The sequence below is a fragment of the Lepisosteus oculatus genome, chromosome 6 (genome assembly GCF_040954835.1).
Source record: "Lepisosteus oculatus isolate fLepOcu1 chromosome 6, fLepOcu1.hap2, whole genome shotgun sequence".
Taxonomy (NCBI): Eukaryota; Metazoa; Chordata; class Actinopteri; order Semionotiformes; family Lepisosteidae; genus Lepisosteus; species Lepisosteus oculatus.
The window spans coordinates 47,640,666-47,660,931 of NC_090701.1; the positions used below are offsets into that span (position 1 = coordinate 47,640,666).

Below are 20,266 nucleotides of genomic sequence, written 5' to 3' on the forward strand. Positions count from 1 at the left end.
TCTTCAAACTACAGATTATGACAATGATCAACTCTGTTATGATACACTAGGAAGCAGAACCATATACAGACATATGATGCTACTTTCCCCACATTTGAAGTCAGTGTCTAAAGTCACAGTCAGCTCTTTTGTTATTATTCTGGTTCACTGGGGCAGCGTTACTAAGTTTGGAACAAGTAAATGTTAATTCCAAGCTAAGGAGTAAAAAGAAGAAACAGTTGTTTTTCTGTCTTATGTTCTGCATGGAATTAACCTTTACTTAATGACAATTGACTGGTTTCCTGTCCAGGGTGTATCCTGCCTTGCGCCCATTGCTTGCGAGGATAGGCTCCAGCTTCCTTGTGACCCTGCAATGGAAGAAGGACTTAGAGAATGGATAACTAGAGTACTAACTAAAGATACTAACTACAGTTAGCTTAGGAGCAAGCTGATGTAGCTAGCACTTGCTAACCCAGCTCCCCATTTGAATAGCTAATTTTGAGTTTGAAATTGGAGCATATACTTTTAGGATTTTTGTGTCTTTAAATAGCAAATAGACAATATTAATTATTTGATTATCAGAGTTATCTCAAATACTTTCTATATTGAAATCATGGTGTCATTGTGTGAAGGACTTTTGTCCAAAAGACCTGTAAGCATTTAAATTGTGTACCAAAAAATCCCAATATATTCTTTTCATTTGTAACTATTTTACAAAAGTACAGACATATCATGGGTACATACAATTTAGTGTGAGTTTCTGGATTTTTCACACTATTGCAGTGATTAAGAAATAAGGATAGAGTCTGTAAAAAGAAAACATCTGGAGTTTCTCCATAATTTTGCATGAAAAACCGCTGCTTAACCACCATCCCCCTCCCTTTTGCATTGTAGCCAGTGTACTGTACGTTTCACAAGACTTTTGTATAAGAGCGCCACGCTGAGTAAAATTTAGATCCATGCCTTAAGGCTATGCTTTGGCTGTGAGAGTCAGTATTCCAACAGACCACAATGCATAAGTGTTATCCATAGGTTATCCATAGTATTAGCTTCAAAGAGATGAGAAGCATATTTACAAAATGTTTTTTGGTGATGTGATAAAATAAGACCATTATGTGCTTCAAAATTGTGATAAAAATAATAGTATATATATAGTAAAAAAAAGATAAAATCACAAATCGAGTTTTATGCTCAAGTTATAGCATTTAAATTTCGAGTCTAGTCCTAAAATAGTAAGAGTGCTTACATCTACTAAACATACATATATAAACTGAATGTCTGGAAAATCTGAACGCGTTTTTTTTCCCTGTGGATCGAACGTCCTTAATTTATGTATTTTGTATTTTTACGCATGTATTATACATAATTCTTCTTTCATTTAAAAGTTTGCTTTAAGAATCATTGTTGTACCTGAGAGGTCGTAGCTATATTTCTTCAATGACTAAGGGTAATGAAAACAGAATTTATCTGGAGTGCTTTAATAGCTTGTGCGTATCTCACACATCTTTCGGTTTTATTTTCAGATACAAACACTTTGTACTATTTTGAAGGAGAGCGCGGTCTTTACAAAGAAACTGGTGTTTGAATTTCAGCCCTCGTTCGTTTTTCTTTTACTTCACAAGACTCCGTCACAGCGGAGCTCTTCATTAACTAAAGCTCCCTTCGCTTCTGTAACTGCGGCTTCTGTGCTGTTAACGGTTCTCTTTCCTAAATGAACAAGAGCTGCAGTGAAAACCCTGCGGATATTCTCGTCACAAAGCTTTTTTTTGTTGTTGTTTTTGGATTACGTGTTTCGTGCGGTTTTATTCGTACTGAGCCGCTAAAAACGCTGCTAAAACGAAGGGTTGGAGAATGGTAAATTGATCAATAAACCGGAGTCGGAAAAAATACACGATTTGTGAGAGTGTGGGAAAGAAAAATCCCTTGTGATTTTCAGTCCGTTTCTGTGATCTATCTTGTGAGTTTTTCCATTCAGTCATTTCAGCACCACTAGAAACAGACAGCGACCGCTTAGCTTCCAGGAGATTGGAAAATGTACAATCTGCATTTCACTTGGATTTTACTGGAAATCGGCAGTGAGGAGAGCTAATAACGCATTCAAAAAGGAGCACATACAACTTGTGTTTAGTTTTGCGTTTCACTTTGGGGCATTTAATTTCTTTTTATACTTCGTCGTTCTCAGACACTCTCGGATGCTGCGTGGAAGATACGGGGACCAGGATCAGAGGCGATTTCCATGAGGTTATTGAGAAAGAAAAGAAGAAAAAAAATAGCCCGGAAAAACAAACAAGGAATATTGTAACTTGGGTTGGAAGGATTTGTGTGCATACAATAAAAAGGGAAGGGTTTTATAAATACTGGAGCTCCACCTGTTAACTGAACACCAGGTAAGCAGCTGAATTGTGTTTTAGTACTTTGTTTACAGATACCAAATAACAGACATTTTGATTTAATTAATAAAATAAGAGAAAACGTACGAACAAGTGTACACACTGCCCTTACACTGTATATACATATAGAGAAAGAGGGTGTAGTGAACAAAAGTATTTCTTTCATTGAGATTGTGTTTATTTAATGCTTTCGGAACTTTGTGAAATTTGCTGTCGCATTACTTCGGTCTTAGTTTCAGAAATATGTCCAGATCTGAACAGTGAGAATGCTAGAAAAAAAAAATCTCTTGAATTGCCAATCCACCGCGCTCTTTCTTTTTGTATAGAAACACAACGTTAAAGATTATGCTGATGTTAGCGCTGGTATTTGCTTATTAACAGTGTATAAATAATAAAATAATAATAATGAATCTTTTTGTCGACCGCGCAGTATATAATCGTTAGACCCAAGTTATCTTAGTTACAGGGACGATGAATCATTTGTTACACAACATATTAATTTAAACACATTTCAATAAACAATTTGAAAAAGATTCGGAATGCTTGAGGTTCAGAAATGTGCCGTGTACCTTGCCTGTTTAGATCCTGTAGTGGCTTAAGGAAAACTAGAACTGTTAGAACCTGCTAGTAGCCTACTTTATCATTGAAGAATGTGTCTATTAGGCTGTCTATTAGGCTGCGGGTTCGAAACTTACTAAAATTGTTTAAAAAAGAAAATATAAACACGAGAGTTAAGAGTCGGGACGCTGTTTTTCATACCTCCCAATTTACGTAATCGGTTTTTGATAATAAATTACTTTAAAGACTCACGTTTAAAGGTTCATGTTAAATAAATACCGGAGAGAAACATTCTGCAAGTAGGGATGCTGCAACAGCGGTGAAATAAAATCTTAAAGTCTTTAAATATTAAAAACTTACAGTTTTCCTGAAATTCGAGAATTTTTAACTTACAGTATTTAACATGCCAGACACTATTGAATATTTAGATAACTCCCAGAAACATTCAATATGGAATGATCTAGTTGTTTTTAAAACGTTTGAACCTGTGTATTTTTTTCTAATGATCTTTTTTGAAAAAAAAAATACTGTAGGTGATGCCGGTTATTGGGGTAAATCATTTCGCCTTGGTTATTCGTGCAAGTTCTATATCTATATTTTCATTACCATTTCTATTTGTATATTTATATTGTATGTTAGTGCACATATCTTTACAAACTCAGCAATGTGCTATAGCTGTCTTTTCAAAGCAAATCACATAACAAACAGGATTAACATGATAGCACAACAAGAGGAAAAGCTCAAAAAGACCGATGAGGTTCTGAGACCTGAAGAGAACCAACCTATGAAGGTTTTAACCTACGGAGTTTTGCTTCATTGTTTGAAATTGTGTTGGTTTGCTCCCTGTTTAAACTGGGCAGTTCACAAAATGTCTGGGTCCTGAAGCCTTTACTGAAATAATCAAATGAAGGTAGGAAGATAAGATGATGTCCTGAATTTGGATTGGATTGAGTCAAAACGTAGATCCACCTGCTGCTCACCCATTGCTTAAGGATATGCTTTTATTGGGAAGATGAAAAGACAATGACAGACACAACCCCATCATCCAATTATGTTTTTTATTTAGCAGTTAACATGGGGATTAGTATTTTTGATCTGTGGGTGGGTCAAAAATGTAGATTTGATCTGTCATGTTCGGCCTTCAGCTGGCCAACCAACCTTTGGGTTCCAGAAACATGAAGAGTTATCAGCTTGCATTTGGTATTGCAGTGTAGGGTTTCTAAATTAGGATTTCCTTAGGCACCCCCTCATTTTTTTTTCTTTTCAGCCTGTCATAGAACAATCCTTCATCCCAGAACTGTCAGACATCCCTTGCTTATGTCTCAAACAACAACTAAATCTAGTATCATGCGTCTTCCACGATGCCCTAAGGTAAACACATTTCCCTATGATACTGTATGTCTACAGTCCCCACAGATGCTGCAGATGAAAACAAGGCACTAGTATACAATTATTGATACAATAGAATGTGAAGATGTCACAACTAATGAAAGGATCTCTGATTTTTAAATATGTTCTTATGTAGTACAGTTTCCTATTTAAACCTTTAGCTAGTCCTGACACAAGATACTGTCATTTCTTTTGTGTTACTGGCTACCCTACATTTCGGATGTGAGGCAGAGGCAGAGTTGCGCACGGCCTTACTCCCAAACAACATAAAACAATATTTGAGTACTGTGGGGGTATAAAAGCTCCACAGGACTTTAGGAAGTATACCCTTCCACTTTGTTGAAAGAACAAGTACCTGGTCACTAAAAAATAATATAATTTTCCACTTTCCACTAAATTAAAATCCCTTTTCATTGTACATTGTTTTTCTGTAATAGATTTATATATTTAATGTAAGTACACCTCAAAATATTCCAATGAAAGTAACCAATATCAATTAAACACATTTAAGCACATATTATTATAAGGATAAGAGATTATCCTAAAATAGGCATAAGGCTAATGAATAATGGCAGTTGTATACTGCCATTATAGTTCAGCACAAATAATATTATAATATACTGTGCAATATTTTTATTGTTTGGGGAGGAAAAACAAATTTTACCATTATAAATCATATTTTTTGTACAGTCGCATGGTAGAATTATTTAACTGTAGAAACTGTAGTGACTGTAGTAATCAAATCATTTTTTGCCTAATATACAAAAGAGGGTAGACTGAGAATGTAAATTTATTGTTGTCGATTTCTTAATAGTGATTTTTAAATACATCTGAAAAGATCTGAAGTGATCTTATTATAACATGGCATTTTTTCAAGTAAATCAGAAGTATTTATCATCTACACACTGTGTTTCTGTTCAAATAACAATATAAAATAGGCAGAAATGCATTATTTAACAAAATATATATTTTAGGCAGACATGCCAAACCATTAACCATGAGTTCCAGATGTAAGCATCTGTATGCATGCCGGGGGTTGAAATTATTCATCACAGCAGTCTACACTTCTGTAATGCTTAGTTGCTGTCACCCAGCTTTAGACCTTGGCAAATATCATTTAGCAGGTCTACTATGATGCAAATCACGGCATCAGTATACCAGGCCAGCTTCTTAAACACACTGCATGTTTGGATGTACAGTTAATAGCACTCATAAGTCATTAACTTGTCTCAGCTACAGGGGTCAGCATAATGAACAAAGCACTTTGGTTAATGACATGTTATTGCTTTCTTACTTGTATCATTCTACGCTTTACTATTTGTTAAAAATAAATACCACATATGAAAAGATATTATAATAACAGTGTGTTTCAATTATTAAGGTAAAATATCTGTCAGTCCAAAAGGAATTACTCTGATGGGAGGATGAAGGAAGAGGGCTGAGTCCACAGAGCCTCACTATCTGTCTCTGCTTATGTCAGTTGTCATGTAATAATTCAGCATAATTTAGGTTGTGGGGACTATGCTTTGGATGAGGCCTGGATTGTTGTGTCATGGTCATCTGCGTGAACAATATCTCTGGGCCACATGTTGCCAATCCCCCTGCCATATGCAGTTATGGTGTTATTAATGGGACATGATGGATGGTTCCTCTCATAGCCCTGACCCAGGAGTCTGTGATCCACACCTCTTTTGTCCCTTAAAGATGCTCTGTTTAGTTGTGGAGGCGTCAGGTCCGGAAACTTGCCTAAACAGGTTTGGAGACCAGGAGTACTGTGGCTTTATTGATTATACATGTATACAAGTACAAATAAATGAGTGACAATTAGAGTTCATTAACTTACTTATTGAAACACATTGGAGTATATAAAGACGGTACAGGATACCAAACAGTATACACTTATACAATATACACAAAACAAATATAATAACTCTAGGAAGAGTTTAAATACGAGTCAGAAGAATAATTCTTGGCTCAGGAGATTCTCATGCATAGACATGATCAGAGAAACAAATCCTTTACTACAGAATACAGACTGAAAAGAGATTTAATCAAGTATATGAAATCTTAAGAGCTACATATACTGTAGGGTCAACCTGTCACAGCATTTCATACTCAGTATTAAAAACAAAAACACATTGTTTTGCAATTGGAAACTACAGATGCAACCTATAGTTGCACGAGTGGGCATCGCAGTATAACAGACAGCAGCAGATCGTGGCTTTTTTTATTTTTTCGAATCATCTGATGAAAGACTGCACTACTTTGTAAAACCACACCTTTGTATAGTTATCTGACAAATCGATACAGTATTACATGTTTATTAACACATTACTGCTTTCCTGCAATCATTGTATAGAAGTAGTAATTAGAAAAAATATTTTAGATGTTAATTAGAAATATGTATATTATACATAGTGGCTTCAAAAATCACATTTAAAAGCAAAAAAGAAAAAAGTTTGAGTGTTGCATATTGTAAGTTGCATTGTAATAATGGCACTCTGAAAACATTTGTCTATAATAATTAAAGATACTATAGCTTTGGATAAGTTTGCAACTACAGTATGTTGTTCTAGACAAATAGACAAATACGTCTGTGCCCCTTTTTCTTGTCTTGCAATATACGGTATATGCAATTTGAATTAAGGGTGATCACCCTATTTAAATGGATCAGAAAGTGTCTCCTTCATGTGGTTTTTAATTCAGCTCATGAGTCAAATACATGTACAAAAAAACTACATTTCCCAACGTATCACACGTTTAATGAAACACAACTACCACATATTGATCTTCTTTGAGCCGTGAATGACTAAATTCTGTATGCAGCACTAAGTACTACACTGCAATACACTTTCTTCCAACAACCGTTTTGACATGCATTCTAGATGGCTTCATCTGTAAAAGGACATTGATTTAGAGCAGAGAATAGGAATAAGATTTATTTACTGAATGTAGGTGTTGGGAACAGGCTACCCAGCTAGGTGTTTAAGGCCCCAAATCCTGAATAACATTTTAGATACATTTTAGATACATTTAGCTACTAAACTACAAAACAAGGAATATGGGCTAAATGACTTTTGGGTTTGGAACCTTTCTTTAGTCCTTATGGGTGTATGTGCAGTGCCTATAGTAAATCTACACACCCTTTCCTAACAGTCTGAGATAAGGACACATTTAATCAGAATTTATTTTACCTTTATTTATACAGTATATTGTAACGAGCTTCCAAGTGAAAAACAAAACACTGGAAAAATCTGTAAAGCAATAACATATTAAAAACTAGAAAAATGGTCTTAGTAAGTGTACACACCCCTGAGTTAGTACTTGGTAGAAGCACCTTTTGCTTGAAATACAGCCATAATTATGTTTGGATAGGTCTGTACTAATGTAGCACACCAAGAACTGGCAATGTTCCTTACAGAACTGTTAATGCTCAGCAGAATTGAGATGGGATTGATTATGGACTGCAAACTTCAAATTATTCCAGAGATTTTCAGTTGGATTGAGGTCAGTGCTCTGACTGGGCCACTCAAGGACATTTACCTTTTTGGTCTTTAACAACTCCTCTGTTACTTTGGTTGTGTACTTTGGGTTGTTGTCATGCTGAAAGGTGAGCATCTATCCCAGTTTCAGCTTTCTTGCAGAAGGCAGTAGGATTTCCTTAAGGACTTTTCTGTACTTTGCTCCATTCATTTTCCCTTCTATCCTGACACATTCTCCAGTCCCTTGTGGTGAGAAACATCCTAGTAACATGATGCTGCTCCTACAATTTTTCACAGTATGAATGATGTTATTTGGGTGATATGCTGTGCTGAGTTTGCACTAAATGTAATATTTAGGCCAAAAAAAAGTTCTATTTTAGTTTGTCATATCACTTGCTATCAATGTTTTGTTGCAGTTTTTTCAGTAATTTCTTCCTTTTTGCCCTCCTGCCATATAGGCCAGGTCTGTGGAGTGCTTTGGATATTGTTGTTAAATGTGCACTTTGACCAGTCTTGACATTAAAGCCTGTAGCTCTCTCAAAATTGCAATTGGCCTCTTGGGAAACTCTCTGATCAGTCTCCAACTTGCTTGGCCATCCAGTTTGGATGGATGGCCTGATCTATACAGGGTTTGGTGGTATCAAACACCTTCCATTTCTTAATAATCATCCTGGCTGTGCTCCAAGGGATATTTAAGGCCTTTTAAATCTTTTCATTTCCACCTCCTACTCTATGCCTTTCCACAAATTTATCCCAGAAGTCTTTGAATAGCTCTTTGTGCCCATTGTTGACTCTTCACTTTGAGACGCACTACCCAGCCTAAGAGACCTACAGAAAGCTGATTTTATTCTGAAATAATCAGAATCACTAGTTGAACAAAGGTGGAGGCTAATTGCATGTAGTTTGGAAGATAATTGGTTACATCAGAGCTAATTTACAATTGCTTATACCAAGAGTTATGTGCAATTATTCAACCTGGTTTTCTAGGTTTTCATTTGTAATTACTTTTCCAAATGATTGAGCATTTGTTTTTCACTTGGGTGTTCTGTGTTATGATGTTTAAATTAAGGTAACATGAATTCTGATTAAGTCTTGATTTCAGGCAGTCAGGGTAAAATTCCAAATTGTGTTACTTTGGAAAGGGTATGTAGACTTTGGAAAGGGTGTGAAGATCATATCAATCAATAACTTTTTCATGTTTAATTTTTATGAGTAAAGATTTAAAGATTTTTTTTCTACCATATTTATATCATGTTTCATGCACCAGAGGACATATGCATAAAACATTTCAATAAAGTTGCAGTTGAGGTCATTATATTTCAAAATTCCATTATTCTGTTAGAAATCCTGGCATTCTAAGCAGCATTCGAATTTAATATGCTTTCTACAGTATATGTTATTTTCAAGACTGACTTTAATAATTTTCATCCAGATGTGTTAAGTTAAATGACTCTAGAGAAAGTCTTGCTCCCTCATATACATGTATTTGCTCATGTAATATTGATCCAAAGTCGTCGCCTTGACATATATTGAAAGATCCAGGCAAATCAGTGTCCACTTCATGCCTGGGAAATGTGTTCTATCCCTTCAGCAATATTTCTTGCATCCAGCTCTGTCTTAAGCTTTACTGTATTCCTTCTTTATTTCCAGGTGATTTCTCTGTTCTCTTTTCTTGTTTTGAATTTTTTAAAAATGTCCTTTTGAAAAATCAGTCAGACCTGACTATAATATTCTATAATAGGTTATAGATGATTCTACGGTTCTGCTAAAATAAGTTGGTTGCTTTGTGCTCTTTCTAGTCTAGTTATATTGGTTCTTAATTGAGTTGGCAAATACGATGCATTACACTACAAAACCACAAAGTGCCTCTTATGTTTCAGTATTTTCTGATTTGATTTTAAGTCTCTTGCATTCCATATATATTAACAACTATTACAATGGACTTTAAAGTAGATTTTCATGGTAATAGTAGACAATAATATTTTTTGCAATTTTGTTCTAATTTCTGTTTCATTCTTTTTCTGGGTGATTATCATAAATACTGTACAGTATACAGATTATCATCATGATGATCATTTCAATAATGACTTATCCAATTCAGGGCCATGAGTGCCTGGAGCCTATCCCAGGAAGCACTGGGCACAATGTGGAAAACAGTCTGGATGGAACACCAGCTTATCGCAGAACAGAATACAAAGATACAATTTCAAATTAAGCATTGACAAATATTAATCACATTGGACACCTCTTTCTCTTTAAGACTGCTTATACAATCCATTTCTTGTACAGCAACAAATTGTATTCCCACATCTGATGTATAATCGATATACAGTACCATGGAATCTTCCTTCTTTTTATTACAGGACTCTTTGAAAAGTTTACAGTTGAAAATGCTATGGATTTTGATGGCTCATATACGTTTTAGGTCTAATGTCTTCTAAGGCTTACTTCTTGGACTACTTCTAATTATTCCCATACTGCCTGCCACCTATTGTATAATGTATTACAATACTGTAGGCTATTTATTAATTACTGCACATTTGTTCAACTTAATAAATTGCAAGTCAGTAATGAATTAAAATTGACAAAATGCAGTGTGACCGGCTGTCACACCAAGTGTATTTTATAAAAGCTGGCTACATATTGGACTGACACATTTGATAAATGCCTGAATTTTTCCAGCGTTTTAGAGAATTTAAAATTACTGCACATGGTATAATAAATGAAAGAAGTCACAACTAGTAAAACAATTTTAATAACAAGAACAGTATGTAAACGGAACAAGTACATAAAGATTATTGTAATTTCAACATCCTTCGTTTGGGCTGGGCATGAGTTAGATTGTGTATATGTTTGATCACCACATCAAAAAAGTACAATTCTGCTGTGGAATCATTTTAAATAAATATTTAATACTTCTTTAATACATCTAAGAAGTAGACAATATTCTAAATGAGAACGACCCAGGTATTGTCATGAATGACCCGCTAAGCAAATGGGAGGATGGACCCTATGTGGTACCTTAGGGTGCCTGGAGATAAGGAGGAAGTTTCCTGAGAAAACGAGGCCTAGACGAGTGGCAGGGTCGAAGGTGAGTTCCGTGGCTCGTAACTAGGAGGTCGGCGAGAAGGCTTCCAATCCAGGAGAGAGCTAGGCAGTAGATGAAGTCAAAGTGGAAGTTCCAAGGTTCGTAATGAGAAAAGAGTTGATTCCGAAAACAAAGGTGAGGTAGGAGCTCTGAAGAACTACCAATACCAGGCAAAGAGCAGAGGGTTAGGAGGGTTTAAGTATTGTGAGATGGTGTCGTTTGGCAGAAGTGCGCGGGGCTGGAGTATAATTAGCGCGAGTGCGCTTCGGAGCGGTGACTCTGTTTCTTAGGATCTGCCTATCTGCCCTAACTGCTCCAGGGGCGCCGTACAATGGCAGACCCTGTGCTCTGACCCCAAGCTTCTCTCCCTGTCTGTGTGTCTGTGTCTCCATGGAGAAAAGCTGGGGTATGCGAAAAGACGAATTCCTTATGCAAGAAATTGTATAGAGCTAATAAAGAAACATTATCACATTATCAACATGTAAGAATCTGGTGGGAAGAGTCCGTGACAGGTATTTTATATTCATAGCATAACTGGTCTTAGCATAACAGGCATGTGCCAGTGTTGCCAGACACTATGGAATGAGCCGCCCCACTGTGTCCCAACTGCAGAGAAGGTTTCAGCAGACCAGCAGGACAGATGACCGATCCAAGATCCAGTTGCCCTCGAGTGACCACACCAGAGCAGGACCGACACATCAGACAGGTCCATCTGAGAGATCGTTTCAGATCTGCCACCCGTACTGCTACTGAAACTGCCAGCAGACACAATGCCCGCAGTGAGGCTCCATGCTGCTCTCACCTCTGCTCAGGCCTTCTGCTCACATCTCCTAGACGTCACACCCGACTGGCTTGGGCCAGACAGAGGCTGTGATGGACTCGTCAGCAGTGGCATCAGGTCTTCTTCATGGATGAGTCACTCTTCAGCCTGTTCCACACAGACGGGAGGTCCAGAGTGTAGAGATGTTGCGTTTCTTTATCCCATCAGTACATATGTTGTTTTTCAACTGAACTGTTTTTGTTCAAAAATATAATAATCATGTTGAAAACGTTTACATGTAAAGCCAAACCTGCAAAGAAGATATGAGCAGTGAAAATTACTGGTTGCATAAAGATTCAGGCCCTTAAGTAAGTAATTGGTGAATGCACCTTTGGCCGGAATTATTGCACTCTGGACAGGTCTTTACCAGCTTTGCATAATACAATCAACTTATTTTTACCCATCTATCCTGACAAAATTCCTTTAATTCCAGTAAATATGGGATCAACTGCAATCTATAAGTCTCAACATAAATGTTATATTGGATTCAATGGTTTAGACCACCTCAGTGTGACTTACAGATAAAAGTTACATTATTCTGTAATCCAGTTAAACTACTTTATCTTCCACAGAGACCACAAGACTTTTGTTTTTGTCTTTAAAACGTTTATTTACATACTTTACATACCTTTTTTTTTTAGTTTTATCAGTTTAGAATAAATTGTGATGATTACAGTATAAATATACCTATTTGAAAAGTTATGACTTTAAACAGTCATAAGACAACAAAATGTGAAATCTTTGTCTGGGGATTAGTCATTTTGTGAGATGATCTGTATTTATTTATTGATGAAAGGTATTATTATGAAAATTTATTTCACAAGACATAGTATTAAAGAAACATCTATCATATGTTGTTTCATTTAGAATCAGGGGAAAAAGTCAGACTAAACACACTGATTAAAGAAAAGAAAAAATAAGGTTGACATTCATTCAGTAACAGGAAAGGCCAGTGAGACCATGGACACAAAATAAACATATCAGAATAGACTTCTTCTTCTGTTCTTTTTCTTACCTTGACACTTTCTTTCCCTCACCAAAAAGTCAGGATTTTCATTGTCTCTCTTACTTCAGGTATTTTTCACAACACTAAATGATTAAAGAGGAAGTTTGGTGCGTTTGTATTTAACTGAGTATCTGTTAGTTTTCTACCTGTCTTATCTCTAATGCAATATTTTATTTCTGTAGGTCTATATGTACGTTATTTTGTTTATTACACTATAAGAAATGTACATACCTAATTTACAGGTCCTCTTACCTAAATAATGATGTAATATGTAATCCTTTATCCAGAAAAGCAGCTTTCTTAGGGAGGAGATCTCATAAATCAACTTCTTGTAGTAACCTATTAATTGTGTTCGTGTTCCTCAACATAAAAATATATTTTTTAAGTGCAAGATTAATGTGCAATATTTGTATTATTACTTTCTGAAGCAGATGTTTTATGCAGTACAAAACATTTTCTAAATAATACTTAAAGAGGAATTTTATTCATGTTACATGTGCAGAGTTACCAAACAGATGTACTGTTTAAAGCAACAAACCTTTTCCCCAGTGATCAAACTATGGATAAGATTGCTGCTCTTGTATACATAGACTAAACTTTTTTGCTGCTATATACAGTATATAGTTTTGTGCTCCTGTATTTGTTCAATTATTGCCTATGGACTTGTATTAAAAAAACTAGAAATAAATTAATTCTAATTGAAAATCATTTTAAAAAAATTAATGAGCACAAAGCTCACGTAATCAAGATGAAAGATTAATTTTGCTGAAGCGATTAACTTCCACCAAATGATCCAAAACTATTTCAACCATTAAAAAGAGATTATATTATAGAGTTATGTTTAGATTTGTAATATGATCAATTCTCTTTTTATTTATGTTTATTATTCTGCTGATGCACTCAGTTATTTGCAGTTTATGGTGTACTGTAATAGTATAAATACATTAATGTTGAGCTCAAATTGACCATAGTTTACCACCAGTTAAAAGATAATTGATTTTGAGCCACTGTATCAGTGGACAATGCCTTCAGGGTTCACATACAGGCATCCTCTCATATAACTCTATTTTAAGGTCCAATGTCAGTTTCATAATGAACTATGAATAACATTCTGAAATGATTCCTATATAAATTAATACATAATGAAATGTCATACCCTCAAGACAGAACCTTAGAGGAACCTAGTAACCCCATCCACCATTATGTTTAAAATATGTAAAGTAGCTCACCGTAAAAACATGTCTAATTGCAAATGCTATCTATATATGTATGTATTATACATGTGTCTGTTGATATTTTGATTGTATTTACTACATACTGATTTGACAGTTTCTCGCTTGGTTTCCTCAACATATTGTTTTGTTTTGTCATAGAATTTTCTTTTAAAAGAGCTTAAATTTCCTACAGCAGAGTACTAGATCATTTGACATTCCATGTTTGACATTAGTTATTGCTCAGGTGGGTAGCTGCGTCAGCATGCGTAGGCTGCAAAGGAACAAGTAATAGGTTTATTCCATGCTGAAAAAAAGAAGAAAGAGAACACAACGTTTCGGCCGTGGAGCCTTCTTCAGGTGTGACACCTGAAGAAGGCTCCATGGCCGAAACGTTGTGTTCTCTTTCTTCTTTTTTTCAGCATGGAATAAACCTATTACTTGTTCCATTAGTTATTGCTCTGCAAGCCCAACACTTCTGTTGATTGAGATCCAAATATCCAAATTCATTGCCACAGCTGGATATATTATTAAGTTTATGTAATTAAAATGTTCCTGTATCAGAAGATACACATTTTCTAATCTCCGAATCAACTGGAATTTATTTGTGTTTTTCAATACTTTTAATGAATTAATATGCAGTAACATGCAGTTACTTTGATATTTGATATTTGACTTTGATGTTTGTTTTTCTGTATTTCATAGCCTTCACTTCTCTTTCAATGGTTTAATTTCCTGCTAGTAGAAGTTGCAAATAGAGATTTAGAATTTCCAATCCAGGGGGCTGTTTAATGAAGCAGGTTTAACTAATTCAGGATTTTATCAAAACAGATTTAATTAACTTGATAACAGACTTCAGGTTTACTCTGGTTTTACAAAGCCAAACTCAGATTTCAGTTATCTGGTTAAAGCAAATCAGTTTTATCTGACAAGCAACCAGTCCTTCATCCACACCAGCAAAAACACAGAAAAGAATGTGTCTTAATCCAGTGACCACAAATTATGGCTTCGTATTAAAAACTATGAAATCTGTTGTAGCTGCTTCAAAAGCCAAAGACAGCTGGCAAAGCATCACCAATAAATTGAATGTGAAAGCTAATGATAAAATCCAAAGAAATATAAGATTAGTACAGGTATTAGCATGACTCATTTGGTAACTGTGGTACAATGCAGGGAGTGCATGGTGAATTTGGGGCAGAGCCTAGGATTTAGGGAGATGCGTTGCCGTGGGAACCACACCTGACATGAATAAGTGAATGAACTGCAGGTGTAGAAGTAGTTTAAACTAGCTTGAATACTTCCTGGAGAGGGGGAAAGATCCAGTAGGATCTCAGTCTTGCTGTAGATGCTGTGGTGAGAGGACAAACGCGGAGGCTCTGCTGTGAGAGAGTCGGGCTAAATCATGATGGGAGCGGGTGTGAGACACTACCAGTCGGGGCGATGTTAGAAGAGTGTGCCACCGTGTATGAGTGAACAAAGAATGACTAGCCGCTGTAGTAACCCCGCGAGGGGGTGAAGAAGAACGACAATTCAGGAGGGGATTTTGAGAGGAATACTGTAGTCTGCGAGGAAAAGCAAGGGGGGATCCTTTGGTTACATGTGGGCGACCTCCAGTCTCGACTCTTAGAACAAGGTAATGTCCTGGCACTCAGACACACTGGCTGTCACGTGATTGTCCGAGCTGAGTCTGAGAATATCCCAGAGGGGCACTCTCTGGGCCCTGTGCTGCCTCTTTTATCTGGAGGAACAGTCATTCATTGGTTGAAAGTCTCTCAGGTATTCATGACCCATGTGGGGTTGATTAACTGATCAAGGTGGAAGATGAGTAACAATGCTCTCTGACCTTAGGGTTGTAAACAACTTGGGATGAGACTCTCCTTTGGAATCTCCTAGACAGGAAGGTGCCAGAGATGACCATTTATTAGGGTGGCTGGAGATTCTCAGCCCTGGGAGTTGTTCCTTATCAGGAAACTCTATCAGATAAAAAACCTCTTAAATCTGAACCACATGGAATGGCCTCTCATGGAATGGCACCACAGAGATAAGGGAGAGATAGACTGGAAGGGGGACAGCAAACTTAATTCCTGTATTATTAATAAGCATTGCCGCTACAGCCCTCCGGGAGATAGTACAGTAATGGCTGGGCACAATGTCAGCTGTGCTGGCAGCTGTGAGTTCACAACCTAAGGGCGTGAGAGTGAGATCCCAGAAAGGTTGTGAGTGTGTTAGAGAGGGACAGTGTGTTGGGTCTCGGCACAGTGTGTAGTGCGGAAAAGACTCATTGATGTAGGTAGTGTGTGTTTATTAGCCCAGCCTAGTGGCGTCGGGAAGAGGATGTCAAGGATGGAGGCAGACCTGGGAGTCCAAGGCACTGGTTGTGTGTGAAACAGTGGCCCAATGGAGTAGGAGCAGGAGGCTTCGTGTTGGTATCTGGGAGCAGGAGGTTCCTAACAGCGAGGACAACAGGATGAACTTGGTGAACTAGAGACTCCGAAGTTAACGGGCCCAGAAGTAACGGAATGTGGAGTCATGTATCCTGTTACCCTGATGAGGGGTTCAGTGTGATCACCACTCTTGGAGGAGAGAGTGTGTAAGATAAAGAAAAGGAACCCAAAAGACCTTATAAAGGGGCGTGACAGGGGAGAATGGGAGCCTGACCACACCCAATGCAGTGTTAATTACCCCCATGGCACTACATAACATAGGAAACTCCCTCGAGGTAACAGCCTTGTAGGCACACAGATTTAAAAAAACTTCTTTTGAATGAAATGACTGAAAGTTTTTTTTGTCTTTTGTGTAATCGGTGTTCATATTTCTTAACACTTCAGGTTAGTATTTTGATTTTTACCTGTACATTGATGCTGTGAATTGAACATTCCAGCAAGGAATCATGGTCGTCCCATGGCTCAAAGGATTCATCTGAAACCAATTTTCAGATCACTCCTCCTTTTATCACTTAGACACACAATCACTGATTCATTCATTAGCTATTTAAATAAGAAGCGCAACAGAAGGTTCACTTCTTCATTGAATTCAGTGACAGTACTGACATAAGAACAATCAATACTAGACATGCTCAAAGTTTCTCTAAGGATCATGAATCCCAGAACTGGTCTATGCCTCGGGCATTAAGCATTTTCCCCAGTGTTTCCCCACGACTGTCCCAGCTTCTACCCTAGTTGACAGCCAGCCCCTGCTATGACTGCATTGGTTGCTACCCCAGTTGGCAGTGGCAGCCAACCTTTGCTTTGACCATGTCAGCTATTGCCCCAGTCGACAGTCTGCTTCAGCTATGACTACAACAGTCTCTCCGGTCCACCTTTACCTGACAGCCAGTTCCTGAACAAGCCTGCTGTGGTTTGTTCAACTTTACCAGTCCACGGTGGTTCCTTTTGCTTCACAGTCTGTCATGACCTTTACAGCAACACGGGTCTGCAACAAGCCAGCTGTCATACTGTCTGACTGGCCCACTTCAGTCTCAACAACTCAACAACTTCATCAGTCTGCCATAGAGTACTATGGACTGCTATCAGGTAGCAGCCAATCGCTGCTGCGACTTCGACGGTATTCTGGTCCACTACACACCAGCAGCTAGTCCACGCAGGATCACAGTCTCCCACAGTATCTACAGCACAACCCATCAGCTGCAATCCAGAGGTTCATTTCCTCACTACCCTCTGGCGAGCTGTACAGCTCCATTGCTCCTCAATACACCAGCAGCCAGTATTGAGTTGCTCCTCAATACACCAGTTAAACAGAGACATTAATGGCCCGCCAGTCAACTAACAGTCAGCAGCCCATCTCTCTTTGCAAATGCTTCAGTTCTGCTGGTCTACAGCAAGTCGACAGTTCTTCAGTGTGGAGACTACTTCAGTGCAGAGCTCTGCTGGATCCAGTAAGGTGTAAGACTGACCACCATGGTGATGGTCACGGTCACTTCACCACCAATTCAGCAATTCCACTGTCACTCAAAAGGTTGTCAACATATTTACTAAACCTATGTGGCTAACTGAGCAATCTTGCTTTGTAAAATAGTCCCCAGGTCTGGACAGTCAGGTATTATTCTTTGAGTTGAATCTCCCATTCCATTTCAGGTTTTCTCTTGATTTGCACTACTGCATGTATTCTAAAGAATATGAGAAGTATTAGTTACAAAACATTATATATTGCATTTTAATACTTTTACATAACATAATTTATATTACATTTTACAAACACACAATAATATAGTCTAACAACAGTGGAATACATTATAGTAAGCTCTTAAAAATATCCATTTACATTGCAGACATAATACCAAGGAATTACATCATACAGTACACAGATTACCATAAACCTTATTTTTAATCTAGAAAGCACAGTACATTTTTACATTCAAAGTTGATGAGAAGCTAGAGTATTAAAAAATATATACTAAAATAAACAATACAACATAAAATCACAAGAGAATTAAGAGAACAGCTGCAAGCAGCTATGCTCTTATTTGGGACATCAAGCAAAATATCCCAAAAGGTAGGAAGAGAATGTTTGAAAGGCCCTTACAAACACTAGACTGAGAGTCAAGGACCTATAGAAAAATATGGAAGATTCTAAAGTAACAGTGCATAAAATAATGTACAGTTATCAGCAGCTAAGGCTAAGGTACATATTTGTTTTTCTCAGAAGACACAAATGCAAGAATACGGTATGTCAGAATGCAGTGAGCACAGACAAGCCAGATAAGGTAATTGACAACATCTTACAGTCTGGAGGGAGAGAAAACAAACTGTTTCTGAGGCATGGCACAGAATTTATACAGTACATAAATGAAAAAAGGCCTGGATTCCATCATGACTCTGCCCTTCTTTAACACTTCAGCGTCTAGAAACCTTTGTTACAGCGAGGCAAAGATGGAAGGAGGGACGTTCCACGAAACGCTACTGTTTAAATGTCAGCTCATTGGATATTGCTTTAAAGATTAGCCCAGCAACAGTGAACCAAGCCACTGTGACCTATAGCAAGTGATGCCCTGTCTGTCAAAACATAAGAACACAGGAAATGTTACAAACAAGAGTCTAATTGATTAGGTAATTGATCTGAGGATCCTTTAAACAATGTACTGTAGCAAGTTAGCTTGTAAACAGCACAGTGGCAGTGGTGGAGTGAAAGCCAACACCTCCAAAAATCAAGCCTTACAAGCCATAATCAAATGCTTTAGACCACATGGTTTTTGTTCATTTATTCTGGTAAACCTTTCTATTGTGTTATTTATTTCAGTGCATTTCAGATATATATATAAAAAGAGAATGCGGAAAGGCTATTGTGATCTTTTCACATGGTAAAATATTGTACATTGTTTATCTTTGCATTTAATGATTATCATCATTATGCAAGTGCATGTTCCTTAATTTGCACAATTTCTGGAAAAAGGCCAAATATTTTGGTCTTTGACTGTACCTCTGTAACTCATTGTGTTATTATGGTACGTTCCATGTTTCTTTGCTTTATACGGTAAAGTGTATTTGTCATCTGGACAACTTATTGAAACTGAAGATCAGGTTGAACCCATTCCAGGCAGAAAAAAGCCAGAACACTTGTACGCAAGATTAGAAGTGATCCAAAGGTTGCCAAACGACTAGCTATTCAAACCTGATTTATAGCAAGTGCCTGAGTCTGATACCCTGTGATTAACAGAGATGCTCCTGTTCTTATTATAAGCTTCAGATGAGAAACTCAGCTCTGCTTGGGGGTGACTCAGGGTTAAAACGAGTTTTGTGTTTGATCTGGTGCAGTACATAAGGCATGTTGCTAGAATTACTTTGGTATTTTTGTTTTAAAATTGTCAACCTTCATATTCTTCCAGTTACCTTCACTACATTCTGTCTGTGAAGATAACTATTTCTTAATACAGATTTATCTTCACTTGCTAGCTTATTAAATTGTTATATTTTGAATGTGAAAGCAAACTCTTACATATAAACACATGGAGTATGATAAGGAGCTAACAACATATTAAAACAATATATCATTGTCTTTGCTTTAATTATTAAAATCAAACTTGACACAGAATATATGGAACTTATTTTCTCTCATGTTTTGCAACTACCAATTTAATTAGAATAAAGACATTCCATATTTTCCATAATACTTCCATATTTTGTGATGAAATTCAGTTAGCAGAGATGCATTGGAATATCAGTTTCCTAAGAGTTACAACATAGGTTTATACAATTAAACAAAATAGACTTCTGCCTGGGAAATTGTAGCTCCAGATTCAATTCATAATTATTGTCTCCTCTGCAATGGTATTCACTCTTGGCCCTGCAAAGCGTAGAAAGGAAAATTTAATTAAATTGCTCACTTA

The 20,266-nt window shown here is 37.0% G+C and overlaps 1 protein-coding gene across 2 annotated transcripts in view; it reads left to right on the plus strand.

Moving 5' to 3' along the window:
- The first annotated feature begins 1,522 nt into the window (after positions 1-1,522).
- sntg1 (syntrophin, gamma 1) overlaps positions 1,523-20,266 on the plus strand; it is a 148,985-nt gene continuing 130,241 nt past the window's right edge. Inside the window, exon 1 of one of the 2 annotated variants that reach the window (XM_069191514.1) lies at positions 1,523-2,366. The gene's annotated coding sequence lies outside the window, so the exon portion shown is untranslated. The remainder of the gene's footprint in view (positions 2,367-20,266) is intronic. The other variant, XM_006634031.3, reaches the window with a different exon arrangement.